Source organism: Monodelphis domestica, chromosome 3 (genome assembly GCF_027887165.1).
Source record: "Monodelphis domestica isolate mMonDom1 chromosome 3, mMonDom1.pri, whole genome shotgun sequence".
NCBI lineage: Eukaryota > Metazoa > Chordata > Mammalia > Didelphimorphia > Didelphidae > Monodelphis > Monodelphis domestica.
Window position 1 is genome coordinate 346,056,674 of NC_077229.1, and position 25,309 is coordinate 346,081,982.

Consider the following 25,309-nt stretch of genomic DNA (forward strand, 5'->3'; position numbering starts at 1 on the left):
AACTGAAAAAGGTTAACATCAACAAAATCAATACAATCTAAGAAGAATCATCTTCATTATACTGGGAAGTTCCCTGGGCACCCTCCTGAAGGGCACCTCTCTGAGGGTCATTAGCACCTCGAGTATTTTTTGGACGAGCACCATTTCTCATATATTGTTATTGAGTATTATCATTTTCTTCATTTGGAGCATTATCATTATTTTCCCAATTCCTATTTCTATAATTCTGGTTTCTAAAGTTCTTATTTCTATATTCATTATAGTTATTTCCATAGTCATTATTATAATTTCTAGAATCTCTAGAATTCTGGTTTCTATGACCATTATCATCATTATAGTTGTTCTGGTTTCTATGACCATTATCATCATTTCTATAGTTATTTCTAAAGCTATTATTAAACTGTGTATTCCTTCCAATTATCTTAAGAAAGGTTCTACATTCCATCATTTTGTGGCCCTTCTTCTCACAGAAGTGGCAAGTTACTGATTTATTTGTGAATTCCCATAAAGGGGCTATAGTCTCTCCCTTATTTTTCAATTGTCTCTTTAACATTTCAATTTCTTTCTTTAAATCTTCCACTGATGTATCATCTTCCTCAGGTCTTTTTACACGACCTTTATAAACATAGGTTGCTACTTTCCTTAGTTCATCTAGGTCCATAGAGTCCCAATTAGGGCAGCTAGTTTTAAAGTAGTCCTTTACCACTGAACAACAATTCTTAACAAATCGTCTACGTAGTTGTCTAATGTCTCTTTCTCTGGACAAATCACGGTCCATATATGTATCCCCTACGTCAATAAGTCTGTCCATAAACTGGGAGGGTGTTTCATCAATATGTTGTCGGGTTTTTTCAAATTTTGACCATTTTTCAGGTCTATCAGAGCAAGCTCTCATGGCTGTCAATAATGCTTCTCTGTCCTGGTTTAGTTTTGTGTAATCTAATTCAATATTGGGGTTCCAATGTGGATCTTCAGTTGGCCAATAATGTTCTCTTCTACCTTGTTTTTTATTAGCCAGAGAGACAATATTATTTTTCTCTCTCTTTGTTATAATTCATCTAATATATTCTCAACATCCAACCAAGTGTGGTCAAAAGTTCTGAATATGTTCTCTAATTTTTTTATAATTATTATTGGTTCATCCTCAAATGATGGCATTTCTTCCTTCAATTTTTTTAAATCCTCAGGGCTAAAAGGTGTATGATGCCTTACAGATATTAAGTTTCCATTTTTATTAAAAGTGGGTACTTCCCTTAAAGGAAATAAGCTATCTGAATTATTTGGTACTCCTGTTTCTAGGCATCTTTCTCCATTTTCAATTGGGTAAGTCCGAGACATAGAAGGGTGGGGCACATTAAAAGGAGGAGTTTTTAAGGTTTACAACCCAGAGGAGTACCTCTTACCTGAGGAAACAGGTTCCATTTTTCTTTGTGGTACCTGGGTTGGATTCTTCAAATCAACTGACGCTACAACCAGGAAACCCTAACAAAGACAATGAAGAAGCTATGAATTCCCTCTCTCCTTGATCATTCCTTCCGACTAGAAACTTCACTTGTTGGGCTTAAGGGGGAGGTAGCTGCAGGAACATTTCTCATAGACCAGCTCCATTAAATATTGTGCTAGAGAAATGGATACACTGGAGCAATTTATGAATAACATTAATATGAAAGAAGTCTGTGAAAATGACAACAACAAAATAAACAATAAAGGGAAAAGACTAAATAAACCAGAACAACAAGAAGAAGCAGGAATAGTAAATTTATGTCCCCTAAGAGATGTGCCAGTGGCTAAACAAAATGAGGTGGGTAAGGTTAAAATGCACAAAAGATTTTCCCTGGAGGACCTTGAATCCATCAAAAGGAAGACCCCAAATTTTAATGATGAACCAAATAAAGTGATTAAGGAAATGCATAGGGCAATTGACTTATATGATCCTGATTTTAATGATTTTGCCCTATTAATCAAAGAGGTCCTAAGAGAGAGAGGAATAAGTTTATAGAGGAAACAAGAACAGATCCTCTGTTACAGTCTTGGCCTGAGGACTTAAAGCTGGATACAGCAGATGATGGGGTTTACGATATGTCATTTGAAGCAAGAGATGCAATCCTAGATGTTATGGGGAGATATACTAAAAGGCCCAATGCTTGGTCAAAGTTTGGGGCCATAAAGCAAAAGGTTTCTGAAGCTCCTGTGGTTTTCCTGGAAAGTATAACTGTGCCAGCTGAAACTCTGTTAGGGATGGATGCACTGGAAGAAAACATTATTGCACACATCAAACAGGTCTTTATGAAGAATGCAGTCCCAAGGGTCAGACAATTTTTTTAAATCAAATTACCTAGATTGGGAAGAACTAGATATTGATGAATTCAAGGAGAAAAGCTACTTATTTGACAATTGACCCATAGGAAAAAATTAATGATAGGGATTCCATTGTTGAGGACTTGAAAAGAAAATTAAAGGAAGCTGAAATGAAAGCTAAAGAAAGTGAAATTAAGGGGAAAAAAGGCTGTGGCTGCTTTGAGAACTGTACAGCCAAGGTATAATAATAACTATAAGCCTAATGAGAGGAGATCAGGTCCTAGACACTGTTTCCTTTGTGATGAGATGGGTCATCTGTACTGGTACTGCAGATTCAGAAATCTAGTTAGAAGACAACTAAATAAAAATAATGGGTTTAATGAACAATACAATAACTGGAGTAATAATAATTATAATAATAACAAATGGAACACTAATAATAATAATCAAAATAGATATGCAAATCAATGCCAGAATGCCTGTTGAGAGGGGCAATAAGCACTGGATCTCAGTACTATGCAGTTTTGGGTAAATTCTGGAGCTAGACCTAAATACAGCCAAGTAGTAAAGGGTGACCAGAGTAAAAGTTCTAGTGCCTTATGAAGGTTTCCTCTGCAGACTTATGAAAATGAATCAAGAAATGAGTGTGATATAAATGAAAATGAGTTGAAGATAAATTAAATTTGAAGTAATGAAGATAAAATACATGGTGATACAAATGAATTAACTGAATCAAAGGAGGATATAATTAATGTTAAGGGTAAAATTAGGGTTGTTGGCTGAATATATTATTTTAATGGTCACCAGGGATTTAAATTCAATCCCAATAAAATACTCAAGTCAGTTTGGGATTCTTATGGTGGTTTAATTGCAATAATAGGGAGAAATTAAGAAGAAGAAGAAGAGAGAGAAAAGGGTATAAGATTTCCCTGGCCTAGCCTAATCCAAGGGAAGTTCAGAGGCCTCAGCCACAAGGCCTTCTCAGAAGACAAAATCTAGCTCAGCTTCTAGCCATGAGGTCTCTGAGATGAGGGGTCTTCTAGGAGGATAGTGCTCTCAGGATGTAAAGGAAAGGAGGAATCAGTCTAACCACTCACCAAGGTCACTCTGGGAAGATGCCTCAGCTAAACCACATTAGAAAGCTTCTCCCAGTAACCTCACCACCAAGCCTCAATTGCCAAACCACCACTAGGAGCTCCCAAGATCACCGAGCCTCAAGAGCCCAATGTTGCTGAGTGAGCCCAACATCTCCTAGAGAGTGTGAGCAGAGCAGAAGTGACACAAAATATATAGACAGTTCTTTACATCACTTCCTGTGTCTCACATGTACCAATGGTAACTTAAGCTTGGCCTAGGACAGCCCAGGGGGTCTGCCAATTGTTTCTGATTTGTCACTTGCTAGCATATGTCGGTACACAATTCCTAGCAAAATTGCAGTTACAAGCCAAGCCCAAAACTTTCCCACTCACAGAAAGCTATTTTCATGGATCCAGCACACAAATCAATCATAGAGGCCCACACAATAAGTACAGGTACACCAAGCTTCAATATGCCTCAGTGACTCGATTACACAAATCAGTAACTCAGGAACTCCCTAGTAAAAACCCTGAGAAATGATCAGTCTAAATTTGAATTGTGTTCCCAGTACTCCTCAACTTCAATGATACAATTGTTGAATTATCTTTTAAGAACTGTTGATTAATTATTCCATTTTATTAAAAGCAATAAGTAATTTTCCTTGTTTATAAGCTTAGAACTTCTCACAGGGTAATGAGAAAATTAAGCCACCTGTGATGAAATCATTTATCTTGTATACTGTCTGTAATCACAACATAAGAATATAGAATGTTAATCAAGTGATTCGTTAAAAGTTAATGTATCACTTTTACAATTATCTCTCTTTGAGCATGTGTGTTAGGTAATGTATCTGTATGCCAAGAAAATGGGTATAAAAATAAAAACCAGGCATGGGGATGGCAGAGCAGCTATCAGATGCAAAGCAAACCCATGGCTGCAATGATTAAGCTGTCTTCCTTTTGTTATTTTCTTGGCTGATCATTTGCCACCTGTCGGGAAGCCCTGGAGTCACGAGTGAGGCTAGACCCCACCTGTGACATTGGGGGATTAAAATCTAAAAATAGATTGTGGATTACAATTCAATCTTCCCAATAAAGAAAGAGCTAAGTATCATCATTGTTACAATCAGGGGATTACAATTTAATCTTCACAATAAAGGAAGAGCTAAGTATCTTCATTGTTACAATCAGGAGATAGCTAAATCCAATCTTCACACTTTTCATTATAGGAAAGTGATAAATTTAAGTAATCAGTGGTTGTTAATGTTAAAATTAATTCAGGTCCTTCTATGGCTGCTAGCTTTGCAGCAGTATCTGTGCAGTCATTTCCCCTAGAGACAGGGTCAGTACCACCTGTATGGGCAGAGCAATGAACTACAGGTAGGGCTTCAGGCAGCTGGAGAGCAGAAAGAACTTCATTAATAATTTCTGCATTAGCTATAGATTTTCCAGCTGAGGTTAAAAATAATCTCTGGATCCATAGCATCCTGACTGAGTGACAAATGCCAAAAGCATATCTAGAATTGTACAGAGAAGGAACATTGTACTATAAATTTAATAGAAAATCCTAATGAATATAGAATAAGAGAAATTAATGATGAATGTAAACTAAATAATGATAATGAAATTGTAAATGGGAACAATGATACTAAGATGGAGAATTTAAGGGCCAATGAGAGTAATATAAAAGTTGATGATACAAAATCCTGGGTAAGTCATGTAATTCAAGCAGATGTAAACTTGGATGGACAGGAAATGACTGGGTTTTGTACTGATGTTACGGTGATTGCACCAATTCTTGAAACCTTCCAAAATCCAAATAGCACTGAACCCTATGTTTCTGTAACTATAGGGGATCAGATATATGATCTTTTGGTAGATATGGGAGCCAGTAAATCAGTTTTTCAAAGTCTTCCTAAAGATTGTAAAGATGTTGGTACTACAGAAGTGATTGGAGGTACTGAAAAACCAGAGAGAGTAGCAAAATTACAACCTAAAATGATTCCTCTAGGTCCACTATCTGTGGAACATGCATTTCTTTGTATGCTAGAATGTCCAATGAACCTTCTTGAGAGGGACCTGCCTTGTAAATTACGAGCAAAGATTCAAAGTACTGACACTGGTGATATATCATTAAAACTCCCAGAAGAATCTGAAAGCTTTTCCATTGCTGTTCTTAGATTCAATCAGTTCAGAGAATGAGTTGGATTCCATCTATCCTATTCCTAAGGATTTACCAGAAGATTTATGGTCAAAGCCTTCCACAGATGTAGGCCTATTGAAATCAGCTACTCCAGTAATAGTTAGAACCAAGGAAGGACAAGTTCATTGTGTTCCTCAATACCCTTTAAGTAAAGAAGCTATAGATGGGATAAGACCAATGATTGAGTCCCTAATTCAACAAGGGATCATGATACTGTGTTTCTCAGAATACAATACACCCATACTTCCAATAAAAAAGCAAAAGCTAGATCAAGATGGCAGAATTGTCTATAGATTCATATAGGATTTGAGAGCTATAAATGATCATGTAATAAAGACATATCCTATAGTACCAAGCCCAGCTGCTATAATCTCATCCATTCCAAGTCAAGCAAGACATTCCATCATGGTAGATTTATGTTCAGTGTTTTTCTGGATACCAATCCATGAGGATTCTTAAAGATCTTTGCTTTCATATGGGAGAGTACCCATGGACCTGGACTCGTCTTCCACAAGGGTATTGCGATAGCCAAGTCAATTCTCACAAATTTTGAACAGAGACCTTAAAACAATAACATTCAAGGAAAGTAAAATAGTACATTTTGTAGATAACATCCTACTAGCATCTCCATCTGCTAACGTGTGTTTAAGAGATAGATTCTTTTGATTGAATTACATAAACGTGGACATAAAATCTCTAAAGCAAAACATCAGTGGGTTTTGCCTCATGTTGAATATCTTGACTTTGTGTTGTCAGAGGGTTCCAGAAGTATTACTAAGAAATGAATAGCTGATATCCAGAAACTGAGTGCACCTAAGACCAAGAAGCAACTCAGAGCTGTTCTTGGAACAACTAGTTTCTGTAGACAATGGATACCTGGGTATAGTGAAATTACTAAATGTTTAACAGATATAACCAGGAATACAGAACCAGAACCTCTGAAACTCAAACCTGAAATCTGCAAGCCTTAAGTAAGCTTAAGGAAAGGATTTTATCTGCACTAGTGCTTGGAATCCCAGACTATACTAAACCTTTTCAATTATTTGTGAATGAGACGAAAGTAATTACATCTGGTGTACTGACACAGACTTTAGGACAAAGTTATCATCCAAATTTTTTTTTCCAAATTTATTCAAAATACTATAGTTGTCAGCTAGATCCAATTGCTACAGGTACAGTTTCTTGTTTAAGGGGCATAGTTGCTGCAGCTGTGTTAGTTCAGAATTTAGCAGACTTAGTTTTCCAATGTCCATTGACAGTATTTTGTTCACATCAAATAGAAGCACTAAAGAGGAAATTTTGTACTCAAGCATATTCAGACCAAAGAATACCTAAGTATGAAATTATACTTCTAGGTAGTGAAAACATCAAGTTGAAAAAGTGTAGTGTATTAAATCTGGCTAAACTTCTTCCTGATTTGCCAAAGACCAGTGAAGCATTACATGAATGTGTAGAAGTAGGAGATCTAGTGGATATGCTGAGGATGGATTTAAAAGACACTCCAATAGAAAATCCAGATTTGGTTTTATCCACAGATGGTTCTTCATATTTGTGTAATGGAATTTGATGTATAGGTGCTGCAGTTGTCACAGAATTTGAGAAACTGTAGTATGGATCATTACCTAGTAATCTTAGTGCTAAATGTACTGAATTGATCGCTTTAAAGCAAGCATATGTTCTGGCTGATGGTAAAAGTGTAAATGTGTATACAGACTCTGGTTATGCTTTTTCAGTGTGTCATTCTACAGGAAAGATCTGGAAACAATGAGGTTTTGTTACTGCATCTGGAAAACCAATTGCTCATGCAGAAATAATAACTGAGTTGTTGGATGCTATCCAGAAGCAGTAATCCATTGTAGAAGTCATACTAACAGTAGGGATTCGGTTGCTAAAGGAAGTCATAGAGCTGATATAACTGAAAAATTTGCTGTCAGAAATGCTCCAGTGTATGTCATGCATTTATGAATTATAGAATCTGATGATCTAGAAAAATCTTATGTAGACTCAGAATTACAAAAAAAGGAAAGAGAATTTTGGAGCAAGAAAAGAACATGGTATATGGTTAATAGATACTGGAAAGCCACTGTTACCAAAAGACCTGTATACTCATTTGTGTCAAGCCATTCACACAAAACGTCATTTTGGTACTCAAGATGTAATCAACACCATAAAGAGACAATGGGTTGCTCCTGGAATAAGTACTGTAGCAAAAAAGATCTGCTCAAGCTGTTCTGTTTGCCAAAAATTCAATCAAGGGTCATTCAGACAGAAAGATTTAGGTGGTAGACCTTTAGCATATTGTCCATTTGAGAGTCTGCAAATTGATTACATCAGCATGCCAAAAGATGGAAGATACAAGTTTTGCTTGGTAGTTGTTGATAGATTTACTAAATGGCCTGAAGTTTTTCCATCAAATACAAATACAACTAGTTTTGTGGTGAAAGTGTTGATTAAGGAAATTATACCTAGATTTGGAGTACCAGTAACAATAAACTCTGATAAAAGATTGCATTTCACTCAAGACATCCTGAAAAGAGTCTATGAAAATCTAGAAATAACACCAAAATATCATGTTCCTTATCATCCACAAAGTTCAGGGCAAGTGGAGTGCTTAAATAAGGAAATAAAGACTATGGTGGGGAAGCTCTGTGCTGAAACTCATCTCAAATGGTCAGAGATAGCTTTGTTTTACCTATGTATGAGACCAAGAGCAGATTTACTTATATCATTCTATGAAATGCTCTTTGGACATGCTCCACTACAGGCAAAACTTGTAAACCAGTCTATACACCTCTCTTAGGAGGAGACTGTCAACTTGCTTCTTACTTAAGTGCTTTATAACAATGACTAAAAGAATTACATGATATGGGAGTATTAATTCAAACTGGTCCTTTGGATTATTCTCTTCATAATTATGAACCAGGAGATATAGTATATGTAAAAATTTTTGCTAAAACATCAGCAACACAAGAAAGTTGGTTAGGTCCTTACACTGTTGTGTTAGTTTCTCCATATTCAGTAAAAGTTTTGGGTAGAGATTCCTAGTATCATTGTTCACATATAAAATTAGCACATTTTATAAATAATAAAAATATACAAATCATTGAAGAAGAAGAAAATGAAGAAGAGATTGCAGAAAGATAGAATCACCAGTCAAATTGAGTCTGCAGTAAAAAAGATCAGTAAGGAGAGGACCATTCCTGTGGAAGAGGATAAAAGAAGACAATGCAGATGAAGAGAAGAATTCAGGAATTAATGGACATTGTTAAAAGACTGAAAATTTATAAACTTAAAAGACTTCCGGAAATTTGCAATGAAGAGGATTACAGGATAAATGGACTAATGAATTAATACTTTGGGATAATGTATTATAGTACAAAATAACATAGCATTTATTCACATACAAACACAAATATATTTATTATTATAGAATTGCAGAAGAATCTTCAAAGAGGAGGTGAGAAGAGTAAGAAAGATCCGAAGTAAGAGTAAGTATGTTGCATACAACAGTAACATAACTCTTACGTAACAGTAACACTGACATTAAAATAGCAAAACAACATGACATAGCAAAAGTAACAACATAAAAAAACATAAACACAAAACATATGTATGGTTAGGTTACATTGAATCACTATTTAAATGAGTGAAACAATGTATAGTTAGGGTATTAACAGTGTTATTATTAGCTATAGATATGTTATTTACTAACAAAATGTAGTAACATACTTAGATTTAGCTTAGGTATAGAAATCTAGTTAGGTTAAAGTATTTTGAAGATAGGGATTAGTTAGGAAGGATTAAGTAAAATAAGATAGGAAAATTAGATACCGACTTACACTACGTCATACATTACATAACACAAACAACAAATGACATCACATAGCAAACAAAATTGTAAATAAATATGTAAATAGGATGTACAATAGGATTATATATTAATTGTATTATAGTGTATGTATATATAAATATATGCAAATATGAAGTGCACATAAGTGTATATATGTGCACATGTATATATTGTGTATGTGTATGTACATGTATATATGTGCTATATGTATATATGTAAATTGTATGCGTAGCTCACTTATATTTATTATTACATGTATTTGCATAAGTCACTTTAATGTTTGGTTTGATTTTCAATGTAAAACTTATGCAATATTGTGCTTATTGTAATTTTCAAAAATTTTCTCTAAGTTTAATGTTAATGTACTGCAATAGTAGTACAGTTTTTTCAATTAGTTGATAAGAGTATTTTAGGTTTGATGTTTGCATGGAAGTTATGGTCATCTTTTGTTTGATGTTATTTGCTGTTTTTATTTTGCTTCTGTTTGACATTTGTACTTGTTCGTTATTTAATTCCTTTTCCTTTTTCCTTGTTAAAATTCCCTAGAATAGGTTAGTATTAGTTAGAGTAAGACAGTTGAGTGTAGGTTGTTTGTTATTTTGGTAGATTTCTTAGTTTAGGTAATTGGTAAATATTTTAGATTATGCACAAATAAAAATACAAAAACAAATTTTTGTTTTGTGCAAAAGGGGGGAATGTGCTGGAGAAAGAACGTTTTGCAATAGACTGAGTGGTGCATACATCAGTGAGTGATTGACAGGAGCATGTGACTAAGAGTCACATGGGAGCCTAAGGCTGGAGATTTGGGGAAAGGTTCTAATGTCCCAACTGACACACTTCTCTCCTGGAAGGACCTTGATTGGAAAGGCTTGAAAAGCAGTTTTCTGCTTCTCCTGAGACCAGCTGAAGAGAGGAATCTTTTGAATCTGGCTGCTGGTAGCTTGAGTAAAGAAGTTTGAAGACAGACTTCACCTCTGGACCTGTTTGGACACTAATCAACTGATGATCCTGGCCCTTTTGATTGGACTTCATGTGTGAGACTTGGTTATTGAAGAAATTTACTGCTTAGCTTAATAAGATAGTTTTAGATAGATTTATAGACATTAGAGAGTAAGATAACTTGTAGAATTTCTCCTAACTCCTCTTCCTTCCTCCCCTTCCCAACCAATAAATCTGAATTATTTTATATGTTCCCTTTTGTTCATTCCTCACCAAATTCCTATCATAACAATACCTAGTATGAAATAGGGATTGACATCATCTTAACTTGTTTCTGATCAGCTCAATCCTTTGCAGATTTCTTTCTCTTGTGAGAATATATTCCTTTGGGGCAGCTAAGTGGCTCAGAAGATAGAGTGCCAAGCCTGGAGTCTGGAGGACATAGAATCAAATCCATACTCAAATACTCCCTACCTGTGTGACCACTGGCAAGTTATTTAACCTCTGCCTCAGTTTTTTCAACTGTAAAATTGAGATAATAAAACTACCTGGCTCAAAGAGTTTTTGTGAAGATCAAATGAGACAATATTTGGAAAGTGTTTGGTATAGTGCCTAGCATAGAGTAGGAACTTATTCCATCCCCAAGTTCATTTTAAATGAATCCTATTTTCTTCTGACTCATTATAAAAAAAGAGAATGCCTTCTCTTTTTTAAACCCTTACTTTCTGTCTTTGTAACAACTCTAGGGCAAGGGCTAGACAAATGGGGTTAAGTGACTTGCCCAGGGTGTCACATCTCTACTACAACACCTAGCTGCCTGTGATCATTTGGCCAAAATACATCTAGTTTAGAAAGCCAGAGATACCCATTCCAGAGTGATTATTTATGGTGGAATTTCCTGAATCAAGTATTGTGGAACCCTGGTTATTCCATACAATATAAATAGGAGTTTTGTGAGAATTCTTTACTAATGATATTTTCCATCTACATTTTAGATAGGGCAGAATGATATAAGCAAAACATAGAGAATAATTTATAAGCAATATATAAAATAACATTATAAAAACAATTTTAAAACTTAAGAACTAATTAATACAATGATAAGCTATTATTCCAAAGGACTCTGGATGAAGCATGTTACTAACCTCTTGACATAAAGGTGATAGATTCAGGGTGCAGAATTTGATGAATGTTCTTTGCACTGTAAACCTCAAAATTTCTTAGACTTATAAATGTTGGAAATTTCACCATTGGGAAATTTCATACTTGAAAAATTTCCTATTGATAGTGGGTCTTGACTATTGGAATGTGAACCCCATTGGCATGGGAGGTTCCTTCTCCTCCCTTCTTAAGATTACTTTAGGACAGAAACCTTTTGCTGAACAATGGAAAGGACTTTGACCTATGCTTAAGCATAGAACAGGAATTTCTTTGAGTCATGATTGATTTTAGAATTGATACAATGGAGATACTTGGAATCAATCTCCACCCTATTCAGTCCTAACAGGATTGAGGAAGGGCTGCAGCATAGATCAAAATTTAATTATTCCAATCTCTACCCTACTCAGGTTAACAGGATTTAGGAAGGGCTGTAGCAAAGGATCAAAGATTTAATTATTTGAAAATATGACCTTCAACAGACATGTGCAAAGCCAGAGACCTCTGGGCGGTCCTGGGTTAAGCTAGAGCCTCCATTGGCACAGGGAAATTGATGGACAGTGATTGGTAGATGTGAGGACTGAGGGGAGGGAACTTGGATGGTTTCCTTAAGGATAGGGGGGTCTGAAGACTTGAGGTGGTTGAGGAGTTTGTTGGATTGGTTACGGTGTGCTCTGAGAAGCTTGCGCTGAAGGAAGCTGAAGGTGGGGGCCCCGGAGACTGTTTCTCCATTTTTGATCACATGAGTAATAGGGACTGATCTCCTTTCATTGCCCCAGCTATCTAAGGGCTTGGGCCTTTTGGCCCAGCCTAAACAGAAGGGGTATTTAAGCCCTATTCCCTTCTCTCCCCTTTCTCTCTCCCTCTATCTCTCTATCTCTAATTCCTTTCTTCCTCCTGTTTGTAATTAAAACTCCATAAAAGGTTGACGGCTGACTTGAGTTTTCATTAAGGAATTACATAGCTGAATTCCTTGGCGACCTTAAATTAATATATATCAGTCTTTTAAAAGTGATTTTCTTATCACAGCACATGGCCAGTATAGAAATTTGTTTAGCTTGACCATGTATATTATAATATTTTTCCCTCAGTGGAGAAAGTGAGTGGGAAAGAAAATAAATTTAATTAATTAATAAAGAAATTAAATAAAAGAAAAAGAAAATGAATTTAAAATGAAATTTAAGACATTAGATAAGAAATTATGCCTCTAAAATATTTATCGTGTGCTATAATTTTTCAGTAAGACAGGCTAATTTTCTCTGTTTTGCTCCATTTTTTCCTCAACATTAAAAAAAACCCGAAACCCTTGTCTTAGAATTGATATCAAATATCAATTCCAAAGCAGAAGAATGGTAAATACTTTGCAATTGGGGTTAAATGACTTGCCCATGGGTACTTGGTTAGGAAATATTTGAGGCATCCACTAAACCACCTAGCTGCCCCAAAAAGCTTTTTATCCTAGAGGATAAAATGTTGCCAGATTTCCAAAATTAGTATTTATGGTTTCATCAGTATGTCTCAAGATGAAAAGTTCTCCATAAACAAAATAATTTGGGTAATACTAATATAATATTACCTAGGGAAGAACAGGATAATACAAAACAAATTATAATTAAAACTCATTCATTTTTCATTGTCAAAGACAGTCAGAGTTATCCACCGACACTTAGAAAATTCATTTCCAGTTTATGTCTTGAAAACAACAACAGGTATCATAAAGTCTGGTTGATTTGTGGGAATTCTTGTCAGAGCAGGGCTGTGGTGCACCAGGGATCAGGGGCAAAGGGGATCAGTCCTTCATGGATAACCAAGAGTTGGTTAGTCTTCTACATTCAGACTTGAAAGATCATTTAATTTGGATTCTTAATAATTCAAAATCAAAATAACCAGCTGAAAAACAAAAAGTTCAGATAACCAACTGCTTGTTGCCATTGTTTAAATTCAAGAAACATGGAGTAGATGCCAATTGCTTTGAGTATGTTAGGTACTGGGGAGAGAAGAGAGTTTAGATAAAGCAGTCCCTGTTTTCATAGTTTACAATTGGGTATATGGGGTGTATTAGGGAGGTTATGACATGACACAAATAATTATAATAGAATTAATTAATCAACTGACCTATATATCTTTCTTTTATAAAAACACTCCCCTTCTGTCTTAGAATCTGTATTAAGTTGCTACTGGGTCTATATTCCAAAGAGATAATTTTAAAAAATGGGGAAAGGACCCCATACTTGTTAAAAAATATTTGTAGCTGCTTTTTGTGGTGGCCAAGAATTGGAAATGGAGGGGATGCCCATCAATTTGGGAATGGCTAAACAAATTGTAGTACATGCTGGGGATGGTATACTATTGTGCTATAAGAAATGATAAGCAGGATAATTGCATAAAAACCTGGAGAAATCTGCAGGAACTGATGCAGAGCAACATAAACAACTGGGAGACCATTGTACACAATAACAGCAATAATGTACAATGATTATCTGTGAAAATGTGGGCTTCTCTCAGCAATGCACCTATCTGGAACAATCCTGAAAGATTTGTGGTGGGAAATGCTATCCACCTCCAGAGAAAGAATTGTTGGAATCATCTTTCACATCCGTCTATCTATGATGCTATTTTGAGGTTTTGATTATGTATGAGTTTGCCCATACAACACTGACCAATATGGAAGTAGTGTGTTTTGCAAGATAATACAAAATGAAAAGAAGAATCTGTATTAAGTAGCACTTCCAAAGCTACAGAGTTTTAAACAATTGGGGTTAAGTGACTTGCCTAGGGTTACACAGCTAGTAAGTGCCCAAGACCACATTTCAACCTAGAATCTCTATCCATAGAAACAACTAGCTTCCTCTCAACAAATATCTTTTAAGCACTTACTATGTGTCAGCATCAAGTATACAAAGATCAAGCAAAAACAGCGCCTGTTGCTCTTTTAAAAAGGAAGCGAACATATATGCATAAGGGAGATACTTTTTCTATATTGCCAACTATCTGAATTTATCATTGAATTGACTTAAATGACCAGTTTGTCTGGCATGGTATAGTGTAGACACAGCCTCAGGCTCTGCTGACTCACATAGTGCTGGCAAGGCACTAGAAAAAGATTCGGGATCATTTCTGAACTCTTTAGAGTACTTAGTCATACCTGTGATCCTGGAAACAGACCAATGAGCAGTTGGTTCACTGAACTTTTCATTTTTCAGCTGGTTATTTTGATTTTGCATAGATAGGATCCAAATGAAATCACCTTCCACGTCTAAATGTAGAAGTAGAGCCAGTTCTTGACCATCCATGACTGCCTGGTCCTCTTTGTAGTTCTTTATTCCCAAGTTGCTACATGGCAGCTTACAGGTCACTTGTTGCTGTCTCAGAGGATTCTGATGCCATCCTGCTCCTGTTCAGTCTTTTCCCCTTCCCAGTCCCTGGCCTTATGCACCTGGAGCTGAAGTTGAGGGGAAGCAAGAGTAAGGATGGCTAGCATTTCCCTGTGGCAGGTGTCCTGATGGAAGGGTTCAGGAAGGTATGTGCTTGAAAAGAGTGAGGTGCTAAGTGAGGGCCCTCTGCTCAGCAATCTGGGACATTCCTACACATTCACCCTTTTGTGCTAAGAATGGACACTCAATTAATATTAGTGGAATACATAAATAGCCTTGGTGTAAGAACCCATTCTACTATGAATAATGGGAAGAACTGATAAGAATATCTGAATCTTGTTTCTATGGCTCAGACTTGGGTCAATTTTCTGATGAATTATGGGGAAATGAAAATCCAAGCCTCCATTTTCCTAATCGCCAGCACCTACTGCCAAAGAGGAAACAAAAAATATAACCCAAAGGAAAATGATCCTTTCCCTAATCTTTGCATTCTGATGCTTATCTAATCTCTATTCCTTTATTCCAGCTTCTGCTTTTTTTCCTTTCTGTCTGTGAACCTTAAAAATTCCCAGACCCTACTTCATAAGATTGGATTAAGACCATTCCCCATTTGGGCAGTGAACTCTACTTAGATCAGAAATGTGAAGACCTCTACTCCACCCTACTTAAGCCTGCTATAGGGGAGAAAACTCCTTGCTGAACAATGAAAAGTACTTAAACCCATACTTAAACCATGCCTATTTTTAGAACTAATACAAAGGGGTGCTAAGTACCTATAAAGGTCAGGCAACTTGTGAACTTACAAGGAGCAAAGAGGTGGAAACTTACTCAGAGCTTTCCTGGTGTAAATTACTCAAAAGATTAGTCTACTCAGGTGTGAACTAAGAATGGTCTGTCCTTTGAAAAACGTCTACTGTGATTGGTAGATATAAGGACTTAGGGAAGGTGACATAGGAGAAAATGCCCTTTAAAAGGAGACGAAAAGCTCTCTCTAAAAACAGGCAGCTGGGAAAGGCTGCCTTGAAGGGTCTCTCTCGAGACTCCCTTGGGGACATTTCAGAGAGAGGATTGAGCTGGTGAAGTCAGCTGAGATGGAGCTGACTTGGTGTCACTAGAATCCTTGCTTGGACAGATCTTGTGGTGAGTGATTAAGGACTGACTGATCTTTTCTCTCAGGGCTTAAGCCTGGGTTGGCCAGGGCTGCCTGGGCTGGCCTATTCTTTTCTCATTTATTTCCTTTTTTTCTCTCTCTCTCTCTCTTTCTTTGATTCCTCATTGTATTATTAATTAAATTCTCTATAAAACCCAGTTGACTTGGGTATATTCATAATTGGTAATATTTCCCTGGTGACCACCTTATATTTGATTTTAAAACAAGACACTGTAGTGAAAACATATTTTCTGCAGTCACAATTTACTCACCCACTCTTATATCTATCACAATTTATATCTTCCACTATTTTACTCACTACAGTTTACAACCTCAACTATTTTAACTATTACAGTTTATGGCTCCCACTCTTTTAATTGCCACATGTCCTAGTTAGGTCTTTTTAAATTCTGTTTATCTCATGATCTAGTGCTTACATTGAAAACTCTAGCAGAATTCTGTATTGTGAGATTACCCACATAGGGCCACACAATGACCCTTCAATCTTTTAATAACTTTGGTTTGGTGACAAGGTTTCAGAGGGCCTCTAATTTATTCAAAATAACATTATGGGGGCTGCCAGGTGGCTCAGTGAATAGAGCATCAGGCCTAGAGTTGGAAGTATCTGTGTTAAAGCCCCCAAGGAAAGCCAGGCCTGGGACCAGAGTTCCACAGGTAAGGAATGGGAAAAATAATAAGAGGAAATACAAAGGCAGAAGTAAGAAGGGCCTCACCTGAAGATAAGAATGAGGAAAAAGATAAAAATCACAGTCATAGTGTAGGGTCAGAAGGGGCCCATGCTGATGACAGTGGGTTCAAGTTTATTGCAAACCAGAAGATCTTTTAAAGGTAAAAACCACAGGAATTACACACAATCACTGATGAGAAAGGTCCATGGGAAAGTTTAGCAAGAAGGTAGATAGTGCAGCTGGTAGAATAATGGTTGGGGCAAGATAATGGTTCCAGGAATCATCTAGAGTTCATGGAACAGTCAAATCTTATTATGGGAAACTAAAAGAAAGTGGAGGCAAGAGCACTCAAGAGTTCTCAGACAGACCATGAGAATTCGACCTCTGAGGAGGGCTCTCAGATCTTTATCTAAGATAGACCCAAAGTTATCAACCTCTGTCACATCTGGGTTCAAATCTAGCCCCAGACACTTTCTAGCTGTGTGACCCTGAGTAAGTTGCTTAATTAACCCCATTTACCTAGTCCTTGCCCGTCTGTCTTTGAGTTGTTACTAGGACAAAAATATATTTTGAAATCTTCAAATAAAAATTAATTTGGGTTCACTTTATTTTACATTTTGATTGCTATCTTTTGTTATTATACCACCTTAACTGCCAATATATATCTGCTAATGAGAACTAGCCAATGAAGCCAGTTTTTATGAGCAGGTAGGTATAGAATGCTCAAAGGGATAAAGCATTCCTAGGTAACTGGTTCTGGTCCACTAACCAGGTGAAGAGAAGCTTCTTGGATTGCCCATGGAGCCAGCCTCTAGGTAAGACACTAGTCAACTAGAATCTCTCCCCTTTTTGGTCTAATTCCTTCTGGCCTTGCATTGTTCTGGTGAGAGATAATGCTAAGGGGGCAGCAAGGTGGCTTGGTGGATTAAAAGTTAACCTTAAAAATGGGAAATCTCTTAGAGAGGAGGATTTGGGTTCAAATCTGGCCTCAGATACTTCCTAGCTTGGTGACCCTGGGCAAGTCACTCAAACTCCTTTATCTATCCCTTATTCCTCCTCTGCCTTGGAACCAATACACAGTATTTATTCTAAGATGGAAAGTAACAGTTCCAAAAATGAATTAATGTTAAGAGAGGAGAGACCCTGACCTCTCTCCAACAGAGGCTAACATGTGACCTAGGAATATTTTTACACCTTTGTGTTGATTGTCCTTGCTCCTATGTGAGGGAGCTTAAAGGTTTCAAAAGGTCAGAAGGTCTGGAAATGGAATCTGAGCTGGAATTTATAGCTAGACAGTATAGTTCTGAGGCATAGAGGAGCAAGGAATGACTTTTGGGACTTAGTCCAGCAGTAGCTTTGATGAGGACTTCCTGCATTGATGCTACATTTGGATATGAATTTGGTAGGATCAATGTTGTACAGAAACTTTAGTAAGCCTGAGCCCACTCTTCTCAAAAACCCAGAGGGCATAGGGGAGATTGTGTTCCACAATGTTGGGAGTAGAATGTTATTACTTCTATTCTTGCTCTATCTTCAAAGAAAATTTCCTCTTTTAAAGCTAATAGATGTTAATTGGCTAAATGAAACCAGGGTATTAGCCAATCAGTCAATAAACATTTTAAAAGACTTACTATGTGCAAGATGCTAAAGACAGGGGATACATAAAGAGGCAAAAGACAATTCCTGCTCTCAAGGAGTTTACAATCTAATAGGATTAATTACTGGCAGCAAACAGCAGAGCTGGAGGAAAACTATATCAGAATGGGGACTTTAGCTGATGCTACTACCCCTGGTTCCTGATCCCTAGATCCTAGGGGGCAAGGTGTCACCAGTTTCACTCTATGAGTCCAAGGGCAAAGTCAACCACTACACCTCCATCTTCTCCCTTCCTCAGAAAGCTATCCCTTATAACAAAGATTTTTTTTTTAAAAGAGATAAAAAGTTTAGTAAAACTAACCACACCAACTGTGTCTGACAGTAATATTGTGCACAAAGTCCTCCACTTTGCAAAGAATAGAATGAAATGCATTTTCTTACCATGTTTAGGGTTTAGTGCACTTTAAATAAGAACAAATAAATCAACAAGTTGACTGTAGATTATTAACTCATAAGAATCAGTTCTTCAAGCAGGTACAGCTCCCTATCTAGTTTCAGTTCAAGTGACCACATAGGGTGACTCAGGGATTTGTTCTATGTGTCTTCTAATTTGCTACAGAACTAAATAACTGACAACTCGATGAAGATAGCAGGTGGGGCTGCTTTGAGCTAGGCCACAGAGTTGGAAGGTGGAAGGGCAGTAGCCCTAGTGTCTGTGAACACATGACCACCCTGTTTTTGTAGCTATTCTTTCCCTCATCTTAAGCAAATCAATAGTCCAGAATGGAAGTATCTGAGTTTATTTTTTAAATTCAAAAAATCCCAAGGTCCCATCTGCTCCCAGAACTAAATGGTGGCAGTGGTAGTCCCTGTCAGGACAATAATCACTGAAAGCAGTGGGAATGGCTACAGAGAAAGATAGTTAACCAAAGACAACTTCAGGGTATATCAACCCTTAGGGTGAAGAAAAGTACTGATTAAACTCTAGAATGGTATAGACTATAGACTCTTGAAAGAAAAGGTGACAAACTCTAGAAAGGCATAGCTTATAGGTTCCAGAATGGCATTGGCCATAGACTCTAAAAAGAAAAGGCAACAGACTCCAGAAAGGCATAGATTCTAGAATGGCATAGACTGTTGAAGGTCAGCAGAGTTACACCTAAGGGGAACACATGACTTCACAAAGGGAAAAATAGTCTTCCAGTGCCCCACATATATACCTTGCATGTGTATCCTCTTTACATTATTTATTGGCATTTACTTGTGGGTTTCTTTGGTAGTAGGGCAACTATACTCTGACAAAAGGCTATGTTGGAAATACCTCCCTCCCTCAATTCCACTTGTATTTTTAACATATGGTGACCTCAAATAAACATAAATCAGGGAACTGTGTCTTTGTTTATTTGTTATAGGCAGGCAACTATGGCATTCAAATGACATCCTACATGTCTAAACTTATGTAAATTCGTTTTACATAAACTTACATAAATGTGAGTACTTCTGCATTAGACTTAACAGAACTTAGATGAATATCTTGGGTGGTGGTGGTGGTAATAGTAGTAGTAGTAGTAGTAGTAGTAGTAGTAGTAGTAGTAGTAGTAGTAGTAGTAGTAGTAGCCATTCTCTGAAGACCTGAACCTGCAAATGCCCCTTCTGGTGGCCCCAGAAGGTGTGATATATATATATATATATATATATGCAATATATCAGTTTTACTTTTGGAAGCAGCAGGGTGATCAAAACTATCTAGTCCTGGCTAAGAAATAGAAAGGTTGATCAGTGGAACAGAACAGACATATAACAAAAGTAATGAAAGACTATAGTAACCTTGTGCTTGACAAAAAAGGAAAGATCTAATCTTTTGGGGTAAAAATTCATTATTTGGTAAAAATTGTTGGGATAGCTGGAAAGCAATTAGGCCAAAACTAGGTATAAGCCAATATCTTTCATCATTTATCAAGATAAGATCAAAATGGATATAGGACTTAGAAATAAAAGGAGATATCCTAAGCAAATTAGAACATGGAACATATTAGATATCAGAACTATGAAATGGAGAATTTATGAAGAGAGAGTGTTTTAAGATATAAAATGGACATTTTTGATTATTAAAAAAGTTTATACAAATAAAGCTAATGTATCCAAGATTAGAAGGAAAGCAAAAAATTGGGGGGGGGGAGATTTTATAGACTGTTTCCCCGATAGATGTCTCCTATCTCAAATGTATAGAGAATTTTTTTATATCTATAAGAATAATAGCCATTCCCCAAATGACAAACAGCCAAAAGATATGAACTGTTATATACATCAAAGCTGTATATAGCCATATGAAAAAATATTCTAAATCATTAGTGATGAGAGAAATGCAAATCAAAACAACTCGGAGATATCATCTCATACCTTATCAGATTGGCTAAAATGATAAAAGGGCCAAAGGACAAATATTGAAGGGGATGTGGAAAAATGGGGACACTAATACACCCCTGGTGGTACTGTGACCTGATCCAACTATTTTGGAGAGCGATTTGGAATTATGCCCAAAGAGTTATGAAATGACCTGTTTCCCCAGATGATCAAGGAAAAAGGGAAAGAACATATATGTTCTAAAATATTTATACCAGTTCTTTGTGGTAACTTAGAACTGGACATTGAGAAGATGCCCATACATTGGTAGCTGAACAAGTCATGGTATATGATTGTGAAAGAATACGATTGCTCAGTAAGAAATACCTACATTCATATAGACATATATATGTCAAATGATACTTTCTTTACAATGGGGATCAGAGGGAGGGACATATTTGGGAACTTTATTATAACAAACAAAAAAAAATTTTTAAGGAAGTAATGTGGTGAAAATGGAAATGGCTTCTTAATCAAATAGACCTACAGAGGTTGCATAATACAGTAGAAAGAACAAGCACTCTGGAATCTAAGGACCTGAGTTCAAATCCCCTTCAGAAGCTTAATACCTGAGCTACCTTGGGCAAGTAAATTCCCTCCATTCTCATCTTCCAGAAAGATTGAGAATTAATTATTGCCATAGTGCTTAGTACATATTAAGCACTTTGAATGCTTATCTATTCCTTCATTCATTCACATAGTGTTTTGAAGATTATTAATCCCTTCTCTGTGAGCAGTGGGGTTTCAAAGTTCCCTAGGACTGGCAGTCCTATTTAGCTTCTCCTTCCCTCTCAAGCATACTTAGTACCCAGAGCAGAAGTCATCTTGCAGGATATGCATGAACTAAGCCTTGAGTTTGGGTTCTAACAAGGTTTTGAGTATGAAAGGCAGTGATTTACATAGCTGTTCTATACACAAATACATACTCTAAGGCACCTGCACTGGATGGCTGTAGGGATTGGTGTGACATTTCCCTAAAGGCAAACATTATTGCTAAGAGATAAGAAGGATGCCATTTAAAACAAACCAGACCTGATGGACCATTGACTGGTGTGGAGGCTGAGAGTGAACAAGAGTGGAAACTAGACAGACAGTCAGACAGACAGATAGACACACAGGGATAGACAGAGAGAGAGACAGACACAGAGAGACAGAAACAAAGAGAGACAGAGACAGAAAGATGAGAGAGAGAGAGAGAGAGAGAGAGAGAGAGAGAGAGAGAGAGAGAGAGAGAGAGAGAGAGACAGAGAGAGACAGAGACAGAGACAGAGACAGAGACAGAGACAGAGAGAAAGACAGAGACAGACAGAGACAGAGTGTAAAAGAATCACACCATTGCTTCCTCTGGTCACCATAGAGATAATTAACAAGACAGTAATTAGGAGTATCCACAGGATCAGACTGAGGTAAAGAATGTTCTTGTTCCTTGACAACCAGTTTTCATCACTTCAAAGAAAAGGGAGTATGTGGGGGAAGCTTTTGGATCCTTCACCACCAAAGTCAATGCACTGTGAGATGCTAATTATTGGAAGCTCTCTCAGTGCTTGAGGCCCAGTCAACTTGAGCCAATATTTATTTTCTAGTCAAAAATCCTTTCTGTGTGATTTTTTTTCTGTGCCATTGCTAAGTGTAGCCAGACATTTAAATATGTCCAGAGATATTTTTTTCTAGCAGCTTTAAAAACACACTCACATTTCCTTTTTAGCTGTCTTGGAAGGGACCCCAGTCTGCTTGGTTTGATAAAATTGGGGAAATCCTTTTTTACAGTTTGTTCTCATTTATCATCGGAGGATCCTTTAGCAAGACAGATGAGACCGAATGAATAAATTGCAACAGCTGGGGATGTGTACAGCTGCATCACCTCTCCTTTAACAGGGTGCTTCAGTGCTGGGTCCCATACAGATGGTACAGTCCTGTTGGTGATGGCATCTGTCTGGACCATGTTGGGTGAACATGGCACAGACAGTAGGAGAAGGGGACATGGACATGTATTTACCAAGTGCCAGGGTGTTCTTTCTAAAGGAAATCAGAGAAAGGGACCAGTTTTAAGGAAGCAATTTCTATTCTTTTAGTAATTATAATCCTTGATAATTCATCAAATTAACTCCCATTTACCAGCTTCAGTGTGCAAACCCAAGCTAGTAGTGAGGAGCTGATGTCTGGGAGTGTGGCCAAAGGGTCAGGCCATGAAACCCACAGCCAGGCTGTGGATGATGTACTGGCTCTGTTTCTCTCTGCCTCACTCTAACTGAGTGATCTGGTGCCCTCAGCCTTCTGGGCCTTATTATCCTTCTCCCTTACCCTTGGCTATAGTAACTACATAAAGAGATACCTCTCTTCCCTTAAATTTATTTTTAAGTTTTATTGATGCATTTGAGTCATTTACGAAAAATACATCCACCCTACAAACACTGAATCTTTCTTTGTAAGAAAGAAAAGATAATCAAGCAAAAATACTTGATACAATAGTTACTTCTGACAATGTACATTCTGCCCTAACAATTCCCTGACTCACTGCAGAGAGGAGAGAGGGATGTTTTCATCAGCATCCTCAAAATATGTGCCAAAACGGTCTTAATAGAGTAAATGCTACATCGATATAATTGGTAACAATAAAAAGTAATTTCAGTTTTGAGCCTCCTTTGTGTGTGTGTGATGGAATGAGGGAAGGTTATTTTCCTTTCATTATGATGCCGATATCTAGAAATGGTGACAATCTCACCTGGTTTCCTTGACTTCTTGAGTCAACTTGAGCCAGGCAGGTCTTCTTCAAAGAAGACTTTTAAAGACAGCATTATTATATTAAAAAGCAGTCATCATCAAAACAATCTGGTACCAGCTAAGAGAAAGAGTGGTGGAACAGTGGAATTGATTTGCTATACAGCATACATTAGTATATGGCAATTGTAATCTATTGTTTGACAAATGCATAGATCCAAGGTTTTGGAAAAAGAATTCATTATTTGACAAAAATTGCTGAAAAAACTGGAAAGCTGTTTGGCAGAAACTAGGTTCAGACCAATATCTCATACCATATACCAAGATAATATCAAAATGGGTACATGATTAAGACATCAAGGGTGATAACATCAGCAAATTAGGGGAGAATGGATTGACTTCCCTGAATAAGGGAAGAATTTATGATAAAATAGGATATAGAGAACATTATAGGCTAGGCACTCTCTCCACTGTACCATCTACCTGCTTATAAGGTTTCTATAGTCATATGGAAAAAAGCTCTAAATCTCTATTGATCAGAGCAATGTAAGTTAAAACAACTCTTAGGTACCACTTCATAGCAAAAAAATTGACTAACATGATAGAAAAGGAAAATGAAAAATATTGAAGAAGATGTGGAAAAATTGAGATACTAATGCACTGTTGGTGGAGTTGTAAACATATATAACCATTCTGGAGAGCAATTTGAAGCTATGCCCAAAGGACTGTAAAATTGTACATATCTTTTGACCCAGCAATACCACTATTGGGTTTGTATCCCAAAGAGATCAAAGGAAAAAGAAAAGGATCTATATATACAAAAATATTTATAGCAGCTCTTTTTGTGGTGGCAAAGAATTGGAAATAAAAGGGATGCCCATCACTTGGGGAATGACTAAACAATTTGTGGTATATGCTTATGTTGGAATACAATTGTGCTATAAGAAATGACAAACAGAATGTCTTTAGAAAAATCTGAAGAGATATATATGAACTGATTCAAAGTGAAGTAATCAGAGTCAGGAGAACATTGTACACACTAACACCAACATTGTAAGGATGAACAATTGTGAATTATAGCTATTCTTAGCAATACAATGATCCATGACCACTCCAAAGGACTTATAATGAAAAATGTTATCTGCTTCCATAGAAAGAATTGATGGAGTCTGAATACAAATCAAAGCATACTTTTAAATACCTTTTTTCTTGTTTTATTAAATTTTTGTCTGTTTTCTTTGTAACATGGCTAATATGAAAATAAGTTTTTCATGACTGCTCATAGATAATCTCTAGAAAATTGCTTGCCTTCTCAATGAGGGGAAAAGGGATAGAGAGAGGAAGAGAATTAGGAATTCACAATTTTTAAAATGAATGTTAAAGTTGGTTTTTTTGTATGTGTAATTGGAGGGGGGGAAACAGTTCCATGCCAGGTGGGCTCTTGAGTAAAGGTGTATCTCTGCTAAGCATTCCCTACATCTCTGAGAGAGGTCACTGATACTAGAACCCCTCTTTGGTCAAAAAACCCTGATCTATGAAGCTGATGCAAGGGCAGAACTCAAAGTCAAGGAAGGGATGTTGAACCTTTTAAAAATTTTAAAATTTTAAAAACAAATTTCCACATGAGTTTTCTGAAGTTACATAATCCATATTGTCTCCCTTCCTTCTTCCATCCCTTCTCCTGGAGCTGACAAGCAGTTCAGTCTGGGTTATACATGTATCATCACACAGAACATATTTCCACATTATTCATTTTTGAAAGCAAATAAACTTAAAAAAGCAAAACCCCCAAACATGTACCCAAATACAAGTACAAGTGATAAATCATATGTTTTCTTCTCTATTCCTACTCCCA